At 49.0% G+C, this 14,078-nt stretch overlaps 1 protein-coding gene across 1 annotated transcript in view; it reads left to right on the forward strand.

The window, feature by feature from the left end:
* Window positions 1-212: 212 nt before the first annotated feature.
* Window positions 213-14,078, forward strand: part of Mgmt (O-6-methylguanine-DNA methyltransferase) — a 245,767-nt gene continuing 231,901 nt past the window's right edge. Inside the window, exon 1 of the mRNA XM_005351423.2 lies at window positions 213-270. The gene's annotated coding sequence lies outside the window, so the exon portion shown is untranslated. The remainder of the gene's footprint in view (window positions 271-14,078) is intronic.

The following is a 14,078-nucleotide window of genomic DNA, read 5'->3' on the forward strand; positions in this document are numbered from 1 at the left end:
CCTTGCCCCGCTTCCGGCAACTCCCGGCCACGCCCCCGAGTGCGAGGCTTACCCTCCACTTTCCTACTACACCCCCCACAACCCAGCGCCATCAGTAACTTGACTCCTCCCCGCGCGCACAGGCCTTGCTCCTCCCCAAGTACCAGGCCCCTCCCTCAGCTCGTGCGTGTCCCGCCACCCACGTTTCCCCGTGCTAGAGCCTAGCGTTTTGGCGTCCAGGCTCTTAGCCACCATTGCGAGTTGCTGAGTGTCTGCATAGTTTGCAAGCTGGTGAGTTTCGGAGCACAGTGTGGGGCCCTCCCTGGAGAAAGCGAAAGTCCGGAGCCCAGGGAGACAGCCGCTGCTGAGTTATCTATCCTAAGGGCTCCTTCCTTTCTCCAGGACCTCTGCCCCTCCTGAACAGGCTGCGCTGAGTGGGCCCTGCTTTTCCTGGGCCTGGAGTACAGTGGGCCAGTCTGCCTGGTGATTGTGTCTGTCTCCTGCCACACCTCCAAGTGCCAAACACTTTTCAAGCTTCTACCGGGCCCTGTGGGTTCCCTAACCATCCTCTTTCCCTTCACTGCTGACCTGGGCTTGAGGAACCCCTTCACCTCCCTGTAGGGAAGCTTCAAGAAGTGCTGCGGACTCATGCTTCTCATAGTTGCTTCCTTCTAGAGACTAAGAGAAAGTACCCAAGTCCCAGGATCCTGCAGCATCATGGCTGGTGTCAGGCACGTCCATCTGGTCAAAAGATCGTGCTTAAACACTTGGAGTGGACAGGAATCAGACAGCCAGGCACTTGCCAGGTGGGGACAGTACAGTGACTCCAGGCCATGAACTTCTCAACCAGTGGGTCTTGGTCTTTGTTCTGTGAGGTCTTAGCAGTTTTACTCCTAGGTGCCTCACTCAGAAACTGATTGTCTTGTTCTGAGAAGCAAGGTTTGAGTGTCTGTCTGTATGTATGTCTATCTGTGTCTGTGTCTGTCTGTCCGTCCGTTCGTCCTCAGACTCAGGAAGCAGCTTGTGAAAAAGGTATAATACACCCTGCAAAATCTGTGTTAGGCCTGCTCGTTTCTCTCTTCCCTGACCGGTAGTCCCAGATGATTTTATTGTTTTCCTGTGTCTCTTGATGGCTGCAATACTTGTGGTGATGCAGTCCTAGGTGGTTGTGGGGGTGTAAGAAGCCTGGCCTGTGGTCAGTGTCCTGTAAACTTAGACCTGTTGAGTATCTGCCCAGAGCCTGAGCGTGGCTGGGCAGAATGGTCCTGCATCACTGGCCTGCCTGAGGCTTCTTTCCTTCCTGGGCTCTCTCTAGGTCTTGACTTAGAGCTTGGCAGGGAAATTGTGCCTCACCTTCTGAGGTTTGTGGGAACCAGGCTGCAAGAACTCTGCTATGCTAACGATACCCTTCTGTGGAAGTATTCCTTTTCACTGGAGGAAAAGAAAAGAAAAAAATCACAAAGTAGAAGTGGTCTCTTATTATGGAAGGTTTAAGAAGCAGAGCCCCGGGTACAGTGCTTAGGCAACTGTGTCTTAGACTGCAACCTTCCTGTGGAAAGCAAAAGTCACCAATCTCTGGGTCCTGTTCTAGGTCAGTAGGCCTCATCTGGGCCTGTCTCTCCTCCCTCCCCTCACTGGGCCTGCCTTCACAAGCATGCCTTTGTCTTAGTTTTTTTATTGCTGTGCTAAAACACAATGACTAAAGCAGCTTGGTGAGAGATGGGTTTGTTTGGCTTACATGAAGACAGTCCACCATGAAGGGAAGGCAGGGCAGGAACTCAAGAAGGGCAGGAACCTGGAGGCAGGAACTGAAGCAAAGACCACAGAGGGATGTTGTTCACCTGCTTGCTTTTCATGATTTGCTCAGCCTGCTTTTTTATACAGCCCACAACCACCTTCCCAGGGCACCCTTAGTGGACTGGGCTCTTCCTTATCAGTTAGCAGAGACAAACCCACAGGCCTGTCTGATTGAAGCATTTTCTCAGTTGAAGTTCCCACTTCTTAGGTGATCTGAGCTCGTGTCACGTTTACAGAAATACTGCCCAGTCTAGACAGTCAAGGCCCCCTTTCCCTAATGCAGGGTCACAGGCAGGAGGCACGCCAGAATTGCTCCTCTTTCTTCTCTCCCTGGAGATTGAAATACTGTACCGTTCTCCAAACTTGTTGATAGGTGCAAGTTGAGTTTGGTGCCTCAAGCTAAACTTAGTACTTGAGAAGCTTCTGATCCCAGTGCTTGTGAGGCCAAGTCAGGGGGATTGCCAGGAATTAAAGGCCAGTTTTCACTACACAGTTGTTGCAGGCTACTTTGAGCCGGGCTGAACGTCTGTCTCCAAAACACAATCAGCCAACGAACTGGACAACCCAATTAAGTTGTCATAATTGTTCTGAATTTATGATGAGCACATGTAGGATCTGGGGTGGGGGGAGGTGTCAGACCATCCGGACCAGCTCCTTCAATGTCTTTTTTAGCTGCTCAGTCTGGCTTTGGTAGGAAGCGGCAGAAGGGTAACTGTTGTCTGAATTCCTTTCCTCAGTGGACTAGCCACATGCTCCTCTGCTTGGGATGTGGCTGTCCCCTCCCCTGAGGAAATTGAAAACACTATAAATCAAAAAAGGACATCACCAAACTGACCCCCTGAACAGCCCCACCCAACAGTACAGCAACACCACGGACTCACATGCCACCTCAGCTTTTGACATGTGTGACATTGTTGTCTATACAGCTCACAATTGAAAATCATGAATTACCAAAAAAATTCACAAAAATCTCCGAATATTTTAGTCAGTTTGTAATTTTTTTTTCTTGGCCCACATCCATAGCTGTCCTCAGCCATGTGTGACCCACTGGGCACAGGTTGGATGGGTCTGCTTGTTTCTGTGGCTTCTCTTTGCTGTAAGGCTCACAGACCATTATTAGCTCTGGAGAAGATCAAAATTCAACACATGCAAGCCATTTGCTGAGTCCTTAATGCTTTGTACTGTGGGAAAGTACAAAAAGTTGGGTGCACTGTGAAAGTTGGGGACAGTCCATGATGGCCTTGCCAATATCCCACCCCAGTGTAAAGTGTTCATTCTATCCCGGGCTACCCCCATGCCCGACCCTTGCCAATAGATCCACTTTCCCCCAGGTCTTGGCTTTGGTTGGGTCTGTATCACATGAGAGGATCTCAGACTCTGGATGACCCTGGCTTGGCTGCTGCCACAGCTATGCTTGGCCCTGTTTGGGTGAGTGGATGGATGGCTTTGCCCAAGTTCTTACTGAGGGCATTGGCATTTGACTGCTGACTGTTACTTAAATAAAGCCTGAAGGTTCAGATAAGAGACCTATAGACCAACTTCACTGGGCAACCTGTGGCCTCTGTCAGCCTGTCTACAGATACTGATAAACAAACTGGCTTACACCAGTTCTGGGTCTGAGCTGGAAGCCACGGGAGTTAGTAGGTCTTTGCTGGAGGCTGGCTCTGCCATGGTTGACAGGATGGATTTTCTTGTTCTGTTTGCTGTGGAGGCCTGTGCTAAGCATAGATAGATAAAGGTTGGAGACACAGCACTGTGGCCTGAGTATGTTGTGGTGTATGTCCTTGCTATTCAGCTGTTGGCCCGTGGCAGTAGCCAAGCCTTTTGGCTTAAAAATTAGCAGTATTAAAGGGCTCACTGAGGAGGGCTGTGTGGTTTGGGGAAAGCCACGCAATGATTATATATAGTGTAATGAGGGGCTTACCCCATCCTGTAGCTGTTAAAATGATTGGCCTTAAGAAGGGGGCCAACTCCTTTGGTGACCTCCCGTGACTTTGAAGGAATCAGTACCCTGGCAGGTGTGGTTTCCATGTGGAGGGGTCATAGGCTGGGTCTCCCAAGAGGCCAGGCATCCCTGGGTTAGCCTAGCCTCCTGCACCTTGCTCCAGAGTCTGCCTCAGTGTGAAGTAGCCAAATAGACAGGCAGTCCCCACAGGCCACAGACACAGTGGTGACAATCTTGGTCATGTTTAAAACCTGTTTTGTGCACTCCAGGTGGCAAGAACTCATTTTGGCCTGCAACATACGAGTTAGACCAGCTCATACAGTCTGCAGAAACGTCTTAAAGCTTTTATTCGCTGTCATGCAGAACCACAAAAGGAACAGTGAAAGAGAGATAAATGCCTGGTGTGTCCACTCTGCTACTAAAATTTTCTTGTTAGAATAATTTCCTACCCATAACACTTGTGAAGTCAGCTCTGTATCCAGTCCGGCTCTGGGGCCCATTCCCAGAAGTCGGAGGGTGACACCAAACATCCAGTCCACCAATGGCATGGCTCGTAAAAGCAGGCACTTGTTAAATCTATTTGTTTTTATTATAGACATCGATCTGCCAGTTGCAATAATGCATTTATGGACATTTTTCTGCAAGCACAGCGCTGGTGGCAGTTTTTACTGACAAATTGAGTCATATGGATAGTAGTTCAGAACACTTTTAGCCGATTGACAGATTGGGTGAGCCCAACGCTGAATCTTAGCGCATTGGTGGGTGAGGAGAGAGAATGGCTCTCAGCACAAAGTAGAAGCTGGGACTGTAGACATGGAGTAAAGAACAGACAGTTATGTCTCATTTATAAACTTAGCTGAACTCTAACCCAGGCAAAAGGCAGGAAGCCAGGAATGTCACCTTCAGTGTGGTCTGCTCTTAGTAGGGTTGGTCAGGTCTGCCCTACAGGGGCTCCAACAAGACCAGATATGGCAACCTGTTACTCTCCATGAGTGGGTCCTTGGGGGTTGCCACAAAGGTGTTCTGAACTTTGCTGGTATCAGAATTTCTGATAACTTAGGTTCCCAAGGTGGGCTATAGGGCCCTATGTCAGCAAAACAGGATTGAAGCCTACGGAGCTCCAGCTTTGTGGACTCTGGTTACTCTAATGCTCAAGCCCTTGAGTTCATCTTTAGGGTAAGACAGGAAAGAGAATGTTCCAGCTGCCACCAGCTCCAAAGCCCTCTTCCAGCTGGACCCATCTATGCTTGGCATAAGTTGCCCAGGCTCATGGATCTGTGCATGTTTTCAACTCATTAGAGACGCATGACTCTTCAGCTTGCCAGTCCAACATGTGACCATTGTGTTCTAACTTTCCATTCTGTGATTCTGATGGCAGATGCAGATGCTACCAGAACTCTGGCGTTAGCTTTATGTCCAAGTGTGAAGCCTGGGCAGGCATGACTTGCCTCCTTCCACAGTGCCCTTCTGAATAGGTTGTGTTGTTTTTCTTCTCTTGAGTAGTAGCATTTTCTCTCAGGTGAGGGCCAGCTTTCAACTACAAACCCAAATGTGTTTTTGTGGTGCTGAAAGGGGTTTTATATAGCAAGTGCTAGAGCCGCGTGTGGAGCGAGCAATGATGTGATGTTGACGGAGTCGGATACTAGCTGAGTGAAGTTAGCAACTAACAGGCACCCCATCTCAGGTGCCTCCTTGTCTGCTGGATGAGAGTGATTGACTGAATTTGTCTACCTGGGTAGGAAGCACATGCAGTAATAAATGAGTGTTTGTTTTATTAAAAAACAAAAACAAAAACAAAAAAAAACACAGTGTGGGTAGAAGCGCTTCCTGAAAGCACAGCCTTAGTTGACAGCCTTATTTTCTTCCAGGTCAGCCCGCATGCACATCGCCCTTCAGTCCAGTCCACATCCTAATTCCCCTGCAGTCCAGTCAGCCCAGTGAGCATCTTTGTTCTCCTGACTCCAACTAGAACCCATAGCACAGACCCACCTCCCCCAAGTGTCACCATCTAGGTTAGTAGCATAGTGGTCACCTATAAAAGTCCCTGGAGACATGATGACTGTCGTGACTTTGAGAAAGGTGACGTCTCCTTCCAAGGCTTGGTCTGATGGCAGCTGTGGGATATGAGGAAGGTGACGTCTTGAGGGATCTTGGAGGTCGGGCCCTGGCAAGCCGTGAGTAGTGATCACAGTTGTTCGGGGATGACATCAGGTGACCATTACAAAGCTGTTCTTGTTGGACTAGGACTCGAGGCTGCAGGAGCCCCTGTCTACCGTGTCTGAGAGGCCAGCTTGCCTGGCTGCTGGGTGTGGTTCCCCCTTGCTGAAGTGCCAGGTTTCTTGGGTTTCATTTGTGGTGTTGACTTGCTCTGCTGTCTGCTCCGATTTTTGTGTTTGAGAGTTCTCAAAAGTGCTTGGCCTCATGGTCCATCTGCTCAGGAGGCCAGGGTCAGCTGTGCCCTGAGAGAATATATATTTACTATTGGTGCCAAGAGCAGGCGACTTTGCTTCCCATGTGCTCCCAATATACTGCCAGTGCCAGCCAGCCCCAGGCTTGACATCTCTAGTCTGTTAAGTTGAAGGATATTTCAAAGAACCAGGCACATGATCCCACATGATGGCTCTGGTTGGGAGTCAGAGGTGATGCTAGCTTGTCCAGCCTTTTTCCTCCTTTGACTGTTCATACCATAGTAACCCAGGTCTGCTGGGTAAATTTTGTCAAAAATCAGTGATCTGAAGCAGGGCTTGTTATGCAGACCTGAAACCCCAGTGCTCAGTAAAGGGGGGCAAGAAGAACAGGAGTTCAGGTCCATCCTTGCCTACATTGTGAGTTCAAGGGGAGCCTGGGTTACATGAAACACTTGTCTCAAAACCCATTTGTGATGGTTAATTTTTTTTTAAAGGCAGTGCTGGATGGCCTACAATTTTGTATATAGATTAGCCTGGTTTTCAACTCACAGAGATCCTCCTGCCTCTGCCTCCTGAATACTGGTATTAAAAGTGTGTGCCACCACACCTCGTATGTGACACTTAATCTTGGTTGTCAACTTCATGGGATTTAGAATCACTATGGAAACAACCCTGTGGGCATGGAATTTTTAGATTGGGTTGAGATGGGAAGACCTACCTTAAATGTGGGTGACATAGTCCCATGCTCTGTAGTAAAAAACTGAGTAAAAAGGAGAAAGTCAGTTGAGCACTGACCTTTGTTACTCTGTCTCGTGATTGTGGCTGCAGTGTGGATTCAGCCACCTCCAGCTCCTACCTTCCCCACCACAAACACTGCATCCCCTGGCACTGTGGGTAGGATAAACTCTGCCCCTTTTAACTTGCATCCTGTCAGGTATTTGGTCATAACAGAAGAGTAAATATACCGAGCATATCAGCTCGGCAGACATGTTAGGGCGGGAAGGAATGGGTCTTATTTGAGTGGTTCTTCATCTGTGTGGCTCGTGTCATCATGGATACAGTCTGTGTTGCTTTACCTAGCTAGGGTGCCCAACCTTTTGACATTGCGACATGATGTTGTATTGAGCTACCTTCAAAGCTATTGCATGGCTTTCCAGCTAAAGGTTGGCCATGCTCTCTCCTAGATCTTCTTAGTAAATCCTTAGGATTAGCCGAAGAGGGATAAGCAAGGAGTGGCCTTCCTTCCTTCCTTCCTCCCTCTCTCCCTCCCTCCCTCCCTTCCTTCCTTTTTCCTTCCTTCCTTCTTTTTCTTTTTACAAGTAAGGAAACAAGGTTTCAGAGGTACATGGGGCCTATAGTAGAGTTGTATAGACCAGATCTGTTTGCCGACCACAGGCAGGCTTCTCACTATCGTGACGTGCTTTCTTTGCAATGGTGAGACTGAGAAAGCTCTGGAAGGCCTTTGTGGGGCAGAACATGGCACCTGCAAGCACAGGCTTGTGTATTCAATGAAGCCTTTCTGGCCAGTGTCCCCGAGCATCGTCCTTGGCCGTGAAGAAAAGCATACATCTGGGTCCTTTCCTACATGATGGTTCTCAGGATGCCACCAGGAATGTGCAGAACTTTATCTGGGGTTGAGTGTGATGCAGACACAATGACAAGACCCTGCTAAGCGCTTTGCTCTTTGTGGTTCTCTCTGCCCCACACCCCCTGGTGAGCTGAGAGCAAACACACTGGGTCTGTAGGGGGAAGGGAGCATGAACTTTGGGGTACATTTGTGGGACCTGTCAGCAGGGAGTTCAGTTTGAGAAGAGTATGGGGGTAACTAACAAGGATGGGTAGCACAGTAGGTGGTGCGACTCCAGGAGGCCTGTCCCATGCTGAAGGGTATGGTGATAACAGATCATTGCATCATTGCGCTGATCTCTTGAAGGTCATTACTTGCCTGTTTGTCAAGAAGCAGGGAAGGAAAGAAGTTCAGCACTGGGGTCTGGCAGTGAGGAGGTGGTGCCTAAGGGAGATCATGTGGGGCCTGGTAGTGAGGGGGTGGTGCTTATGGAGGTCATGTGGGGCCTGGCAGTGAGGGGGTGGTGCTTATGGAGGTCATGTGGGGCCTGGTAGTGAGGGGGTGGTGCCTGTGGCGGTCATTTGTGTTCTAGCCAATAGGTTTGGTGCTTGTGGAGGTCATGGGAACAGCCTTGTCCGCTGCCTGGGAGGCTCCCGTGAGTGAGAAGAGGGGCTACTTGGAAAAGGCAACTACTTGTAGGGTCATTAGGGTCATTTTTCTTTGTTTCTTTTTGTTCTTTTATTATTTTGTTTTGGTTTTTTGAGACAGTCTCACACAGCCCAGGTTTGCTTGGCACACTCACCTTGAATTCCTGATCCTCCTGCCTCCACCTTCCAAGGGGTAGGAGTACAGGCAAGAACACTCTAGCCAGGGTCATTCTTCTTATTCTGGAAGAAGGAAATGCTCGGTGTGTGTGCTTTTACTTAATGTGGGTTTTAAAGAAGCATGCTGTCTGCCTTGCCTGGCATTTGGGCTCTGAGGCGGGGAGATTACCTTATTTTAACTGCTCGTTCAGGCAGAGATGTCAGCAGGGAGGAAGGCGGCTCATTAACAGGCACCTCCACCCCCAGCCTGAGCTCTGCGGGGGGCAACCTGTACTTCCTGTAGGTAGCCATGGCATCCTTAAAATCACACTGTCAAAGTTTAGGTGTACAGTCACATCAGAATGCAAATTAAAAAGAGTCTGTGTGTTTGGCTTGCTTACATAAAGACCATGGGAAGTTCTCACCGGGTGATGGGTTCCTGTGGGGCCTCTTCTGGTGGTTGCCAGTGTAGGAAGATGGTGTCCCAGAGGGCCGGTGGGGTCAGAGGCCTGTTTCTCAGTGCTGTAACAGAACACCCAAGACTGGATGATGTGTATGGAGAGAGCTTTTGGGCTCACAGCGTTGGAGGTGGGATGTTGGAGATCAGGGTTGCATCTGGTAAGGGACTTGTTGATGTGGGATGCCCTTCTGTATGCTGTGAATATGTTTCATTATGGTTGGTTAATGAAGAAGCTGATTTGACCAATAGCCAGGCAGAATAGAGCCAGGCGGGAAATCCAAGCAGAGATAAAGGGAAAAAGAAGGCAGGGTCTGGGAGACACCAGCAGCCACCAGGGAAGTAAGTAACAAGCCATGAGTCTCATGGTAAAATATAAAATAATAGAAACGGGTTAATTTAAGTTGTAAGAGCTAGTTAATAATAAGCCTGAGCTAATAAGCCTATCAATGTTAATAGCTAATAAACCTTTGAAGGCCAAGCAGTTTGTAATTAATATTAAGCCTCTGAGTGCTTCTTTGGGAAGTGGTGGGTGGGAGAGAAACCTCCAGGTACACTTTGTGTTGCTTTAACACATGTTGAAGAGTAGAAGGGCAGGCAAGAGGCTGAGTCCTGTGATAACTGGACCCTTCCTGAGAGAAAGGCTCTTATTGGCTCCATTGTCCCCCATAGTCTAGAGCCTTGGCACTGGGCTCTGCCCTCCCGTACTGCACAGTGGAATTGTCCTAGTCCATGACTTTTTGGAAAAAGACCTAGCAGGCTTATGCCAACCTTGTCTTCAAGGGCTGTGCTCTTGAAGGTCTGGGTACATGCAGCTGGGTAGGTGAGATGGATTTGTATCCTGTGTGCTGGCGAGGGTGTCTGGAGGACAGAAGAGAATCGTAGTGTGTTTGTGTAAGTTAGATCTTTGTCTCGGTGGCCAAGTGCCCAAGAAAACGACTTCAGGAAATCATTCACTTGGGCTCGTATTTTCTGAGGTCTCCAATCATGGTGTATGACTCCATTGTTTCTGGGCCCCTAACAGCATAGAGAATCATGGCTGCCGGGAGGCAAAAACAGAGAGAAATGAAGGAAGGAGATAAAGAGAGATAGGAGAGAGTCAAGGTCACAGTGTGTTTCCAAGATATGCCCCTAGTGACCTACTTCCAATGAGGCTCTTCCTTCCAGTACTGTCATAGTATAAATCCGTCAGTGGGTGAATCCATTGAGCAGGTCAGTGCCCCTAGGAACCAGTTGTGTCCTAGTGATTAGAACCACCAGCTGAGGACCAGGCCTTCAACACTTGAGTGTTGGCAGACACATCACAGCTAAACCACCACAGTTTGAAGCAGCCCTTCTGAACAATTGGCATCTGAGTAGAGATTTAGTCATGAGAGGTAGGTAGCCACATGAAGGGGGGATCCCTGCGGGGCAGAAACTGCATCTGGTGGCATCTTGGGTCGTAGGGTAGATGTGTCAGATGGACACATGTTGGGGTCAGAGTAGTGTGGAGGAGTTGGAACAGACATGTTTAGAAGCATGGCCCCTTTATGTGGTAGATGGAGAGCTCACAGAAGGTCTCAGGAACAGAGATTGAGAGTCTCAGTGTTCCTGGGTTGTCATCTAGTTAAGATAATGCCAGCCATGGCTCCTATGCCTGCATCAGATGACAGGAAATCAAATGAGCAAGCATGTCACGTCCTTAGCACAGTGGTAGTAGACGCTCTGTTCTGGGCATGCCACTGTTCTTGTTAGTAAGGCTTTTAGCACTCAAGGGGAAGTTTCTAGAATAATAGGCAAAGAAAAGAAATGATATATTTCCAAAAGTTACTGAATTTAGCCAGCTATCCCAAGAAGACCCAGGTGTACTATTCTTTATTGTGCAGAAAAAAATTTGTTTCTGTCACCATTGTGTTAGCATCAGATTAAGCTGTCGAGTCAGATGGATGCAGGGCGTCCTGTGGCCTGTCTGCTGATTAACAGGCCCCCTGCGCCTCCCCTCCTCCAGCCCATCCGTCTCTGGGCTGCGCAGGGCTCTGAGAAGTGACTGGTGGTTGTTGGTGGGAACCGAGTCCCCTTGGGTCAGACTCGGGAGACTAGGGGAGACCGCTTCCAGAATGCTACTTCTGACAGATAGCCAGAAAGTTTTCTTAGAAAGATGAGCAGGTGGAAAGGTGGGTGAATCTTAAAGTTCAAGAGACCAGGCCTAAGTGGGGCTTTCAGTCCTAAGCTAGGTACATCCCAGACACACTGGGGATAGCTGCGTATTCTGCAGCTGTCACTTCACAGCTCCCCTGGACATGATTGCTGTCACTCGGCCACTAGCCGGAAAGCCCTTGGCGTCGAGTCTTGAGCAGTAGTTTGTGTGTTTGTTTTTTTCTGTATTCAAAAGCATAGGGCTTACGGACCTCTACGTGGCTCAGAATGAGGCTGCCAGCAGGAACTGTATGGCCAGTCTATGTTGCTGATCAGTGTGTGTGTGTGCACGCGTGTATGTGTACATGCATTATACACCTACAGTGGTACACGTGTATATGTGCAGTTGTGTGGATGCCAGAGTTCAGTCACATGTATTGTTCCTCAGGCATCATGCACCTTGTGTTTTTGAGAGTCTGGCCTAGAGTTTACTGGGTAGGCTAGGCTGACCAGCGAGTAGCCCCAGGCATCTCTCCAGTGCTGGCATTACACATAACATGCCAGGCCTGGCTTTTCACTTGGGTTCTGGGAGGCAAACTTGGTCCTCATGTTTGCAGAGGAAGCACTTTACCAACCGAACCATCTCTCCAGCTCCGTCACTCATTTGTTTGCTGGTTTGTTTAATTATTTGAAGATGTAGAGGGCCCACATAAGTCTAGATTCTGTCAAGCTGGCAGTTAACATTAGCCAGCCTGGTGCTTTTCAACTGAAGGTGTTATCTTTGTATTGGACTGTCTAACGTGACTTAGGAAGGGTCATATCTGGGAGCCCATGGTTGTCGGCACCTTCAGACCACTTCTACCTGGCTCAGAATGAGCCTGCCTGAGGCATTAAGTCTTGCTAGGCTGTATGTAAGCTGTGGGCCCCTGCAGACTGTGCTGTGGGCCTTGGAGTCCTGTGAGCCCCTGTGCGCAATGGGCCTTAGGGGTTGTGTGCATCTTAAGGTCCTATGACTCCAGGGTTCTGTGGATGTTGGACTGTGTGAATTTGGGATTGTCTGGAGCTGACTGGGCCTGGGCACTGTGTGGGATGAAATATGAAGGGTGAAGTGACAACGCTGTTTTGTGCTCTAGCCTCACTGTCTTGTTTTCATTCCCATCTAGTGTCTTCTGTCCCTGCAATCTAGAAGCTAGAAGCCTTTGGAAATGCCAGACTCCACAAACGCAATGCAAGCATGGAGTGTGGCTGCCCAGTACACTGTGTTGCTTAGCAAGGACGCTGGCATAGAGACACGATCACTGGCCTCTTTCTGCTTCCCATCACTCTCCTGTTGCTTCAGGCAGACTCTAGCTGACCCTCCTGCTCAGATCCAAGGCAAAAGGCATCAGTGCCTGGCTCATTTGGACCACCCAGTGGATGCTTTATCCAGACTCTGCTTGTCCACCCTTGCCACAGAGTTGTATGTGTAGGTGGTCTGGGGGGTCACCTTCCTTTCTGTACATTGAAGACCTCCTTTGTCCCAAGACGCACACACAGACATAGTCTGCTGTTGGACCCACGCTCAGACCTTTCCAATCTCAAGTTCAAGAAGCCACTTCAGCCCTGGGTTCCTTCCTGACCTTCCCTTGTTCTTCTCTTTCACCTTGGTGCTGGATTCATCCTGCAGTGTTGGAATGCTGGATCAGGAGCCTTTGAGACCTGGGATGTGGTTGACTTGACCAAAGCTACACTTTGCTGGGCACAGGCTCGGTGCTTTTTCCTGTGTCCCAGGGTCATTTGTTGCAGCCGTGTGTGATGAGGCTGTGTTTGAGAAGATGCCTTCAGAAGGTTGTTGAGGTAAAGTGAGGTCACAGGACTGAGGTGGATCCCAGTCCCACAGACTCCGTGCCCTGTAAGGAGGGCAGTAGATGCTCTGTCATTTTGCCAGGAAGGAGCCCTGTGCGGGAGCCTAGGTAACCAAACTTTTGAGCTTTTTTCTGGTCTGTGCAAAGTTACATAAATGCCTGTCATTTAAACCACCCTTTGTGACATTGTGCTCTGTCAGCCAGAGCTGACAAAACATGGTGTTCGTGCATGAAGTTCAAGTTTGGGAATGACAATAGATCTGTTGTTGCTGGGAAATTTGGGGTTCTTTCTTGTGGGTTCTCAGTCTCATTAATAAATGAATTTATAAACAGATTCAGAAGGAAGTTCAAGGGCCACTAGATTATGTAAAGAAAACAACAGGACAGACCAATCTTGGCCACTGTTGTGAGGTAGGAGCTGGTGAAGAGGGAGAGGAAAAGCCATGCCTCCTTGAGTTAGGGCCCAAAAGCCTGCATGTCAGCTATGGAGAGACATGGGGTAAGTGGAGGGCTTCAGAGAAAGAGGGAGGGATGTTCAGAGTACTGGGGATGAGACAGTTTATTTAGAGGAGTGGGCTAGTAAGCTGAGGGAAAAGGCCCCAAAGCCTGAACCAGGTGGCCTGTGACCCTCTAGAGTGCATTTGTGTAGACCACCTATCTCCCATGTTGCTGGCTTTTCTTGCATATGCCCCATTCTTTACATGGAGCTCAGAGGAGGAAGGCGTCCAGTCTTTCTCTACAGACTGGCTAAGCGGTTTATTTCATACATAAATCCTGTAGCAACCTCCTCCCTCAGTGTCTACTCTTGTGTATGTGTGTGTACGTCATGCCTGTGTATATCTGTGTGCATGCATGCCCCAGTGTCCACAGAAGAGGGGGTTAGATTGCCTGGAGCTGGAGTTACAGGCATGTGTATACTGCCAAGATGGGTGCTGGGGCCTGGCCTTTGCTCCTCTAGAACAGCTATTAACTGCTCTTGACTGCTGAGCCATCTCTAGTCCGGTGCAAGCTCTCCCCTCCCTTCTGCTCTCCTCCACCCCCATCCCTTCCTCACTCCCATTCTGTCCTTTAACCTCTCCTCCTCTTTTCTTTTCTTTTCTTTTCTTTTCTTTTCTTTTCTTTTCTTTTCTTTTCTTTTCTTTTCTTTTCTTTTCTTTTCTTTT

The sequence above is a fragment of the Microtus ochrogaster genome, chromosome 8 (assembly GCF_000317375.1).
Source record: "Microtus ochrogaster isolate Prairie Vole_2 chromosome 8, MicOch1.0, whole genome shotgun sequence".
NCBI classification, from domain to species: Eukaryota; Metazoa; Chordata; class Mammalia; order Rodentia; family Cricetidae; genus Microtus; species Microtus ochrogaster.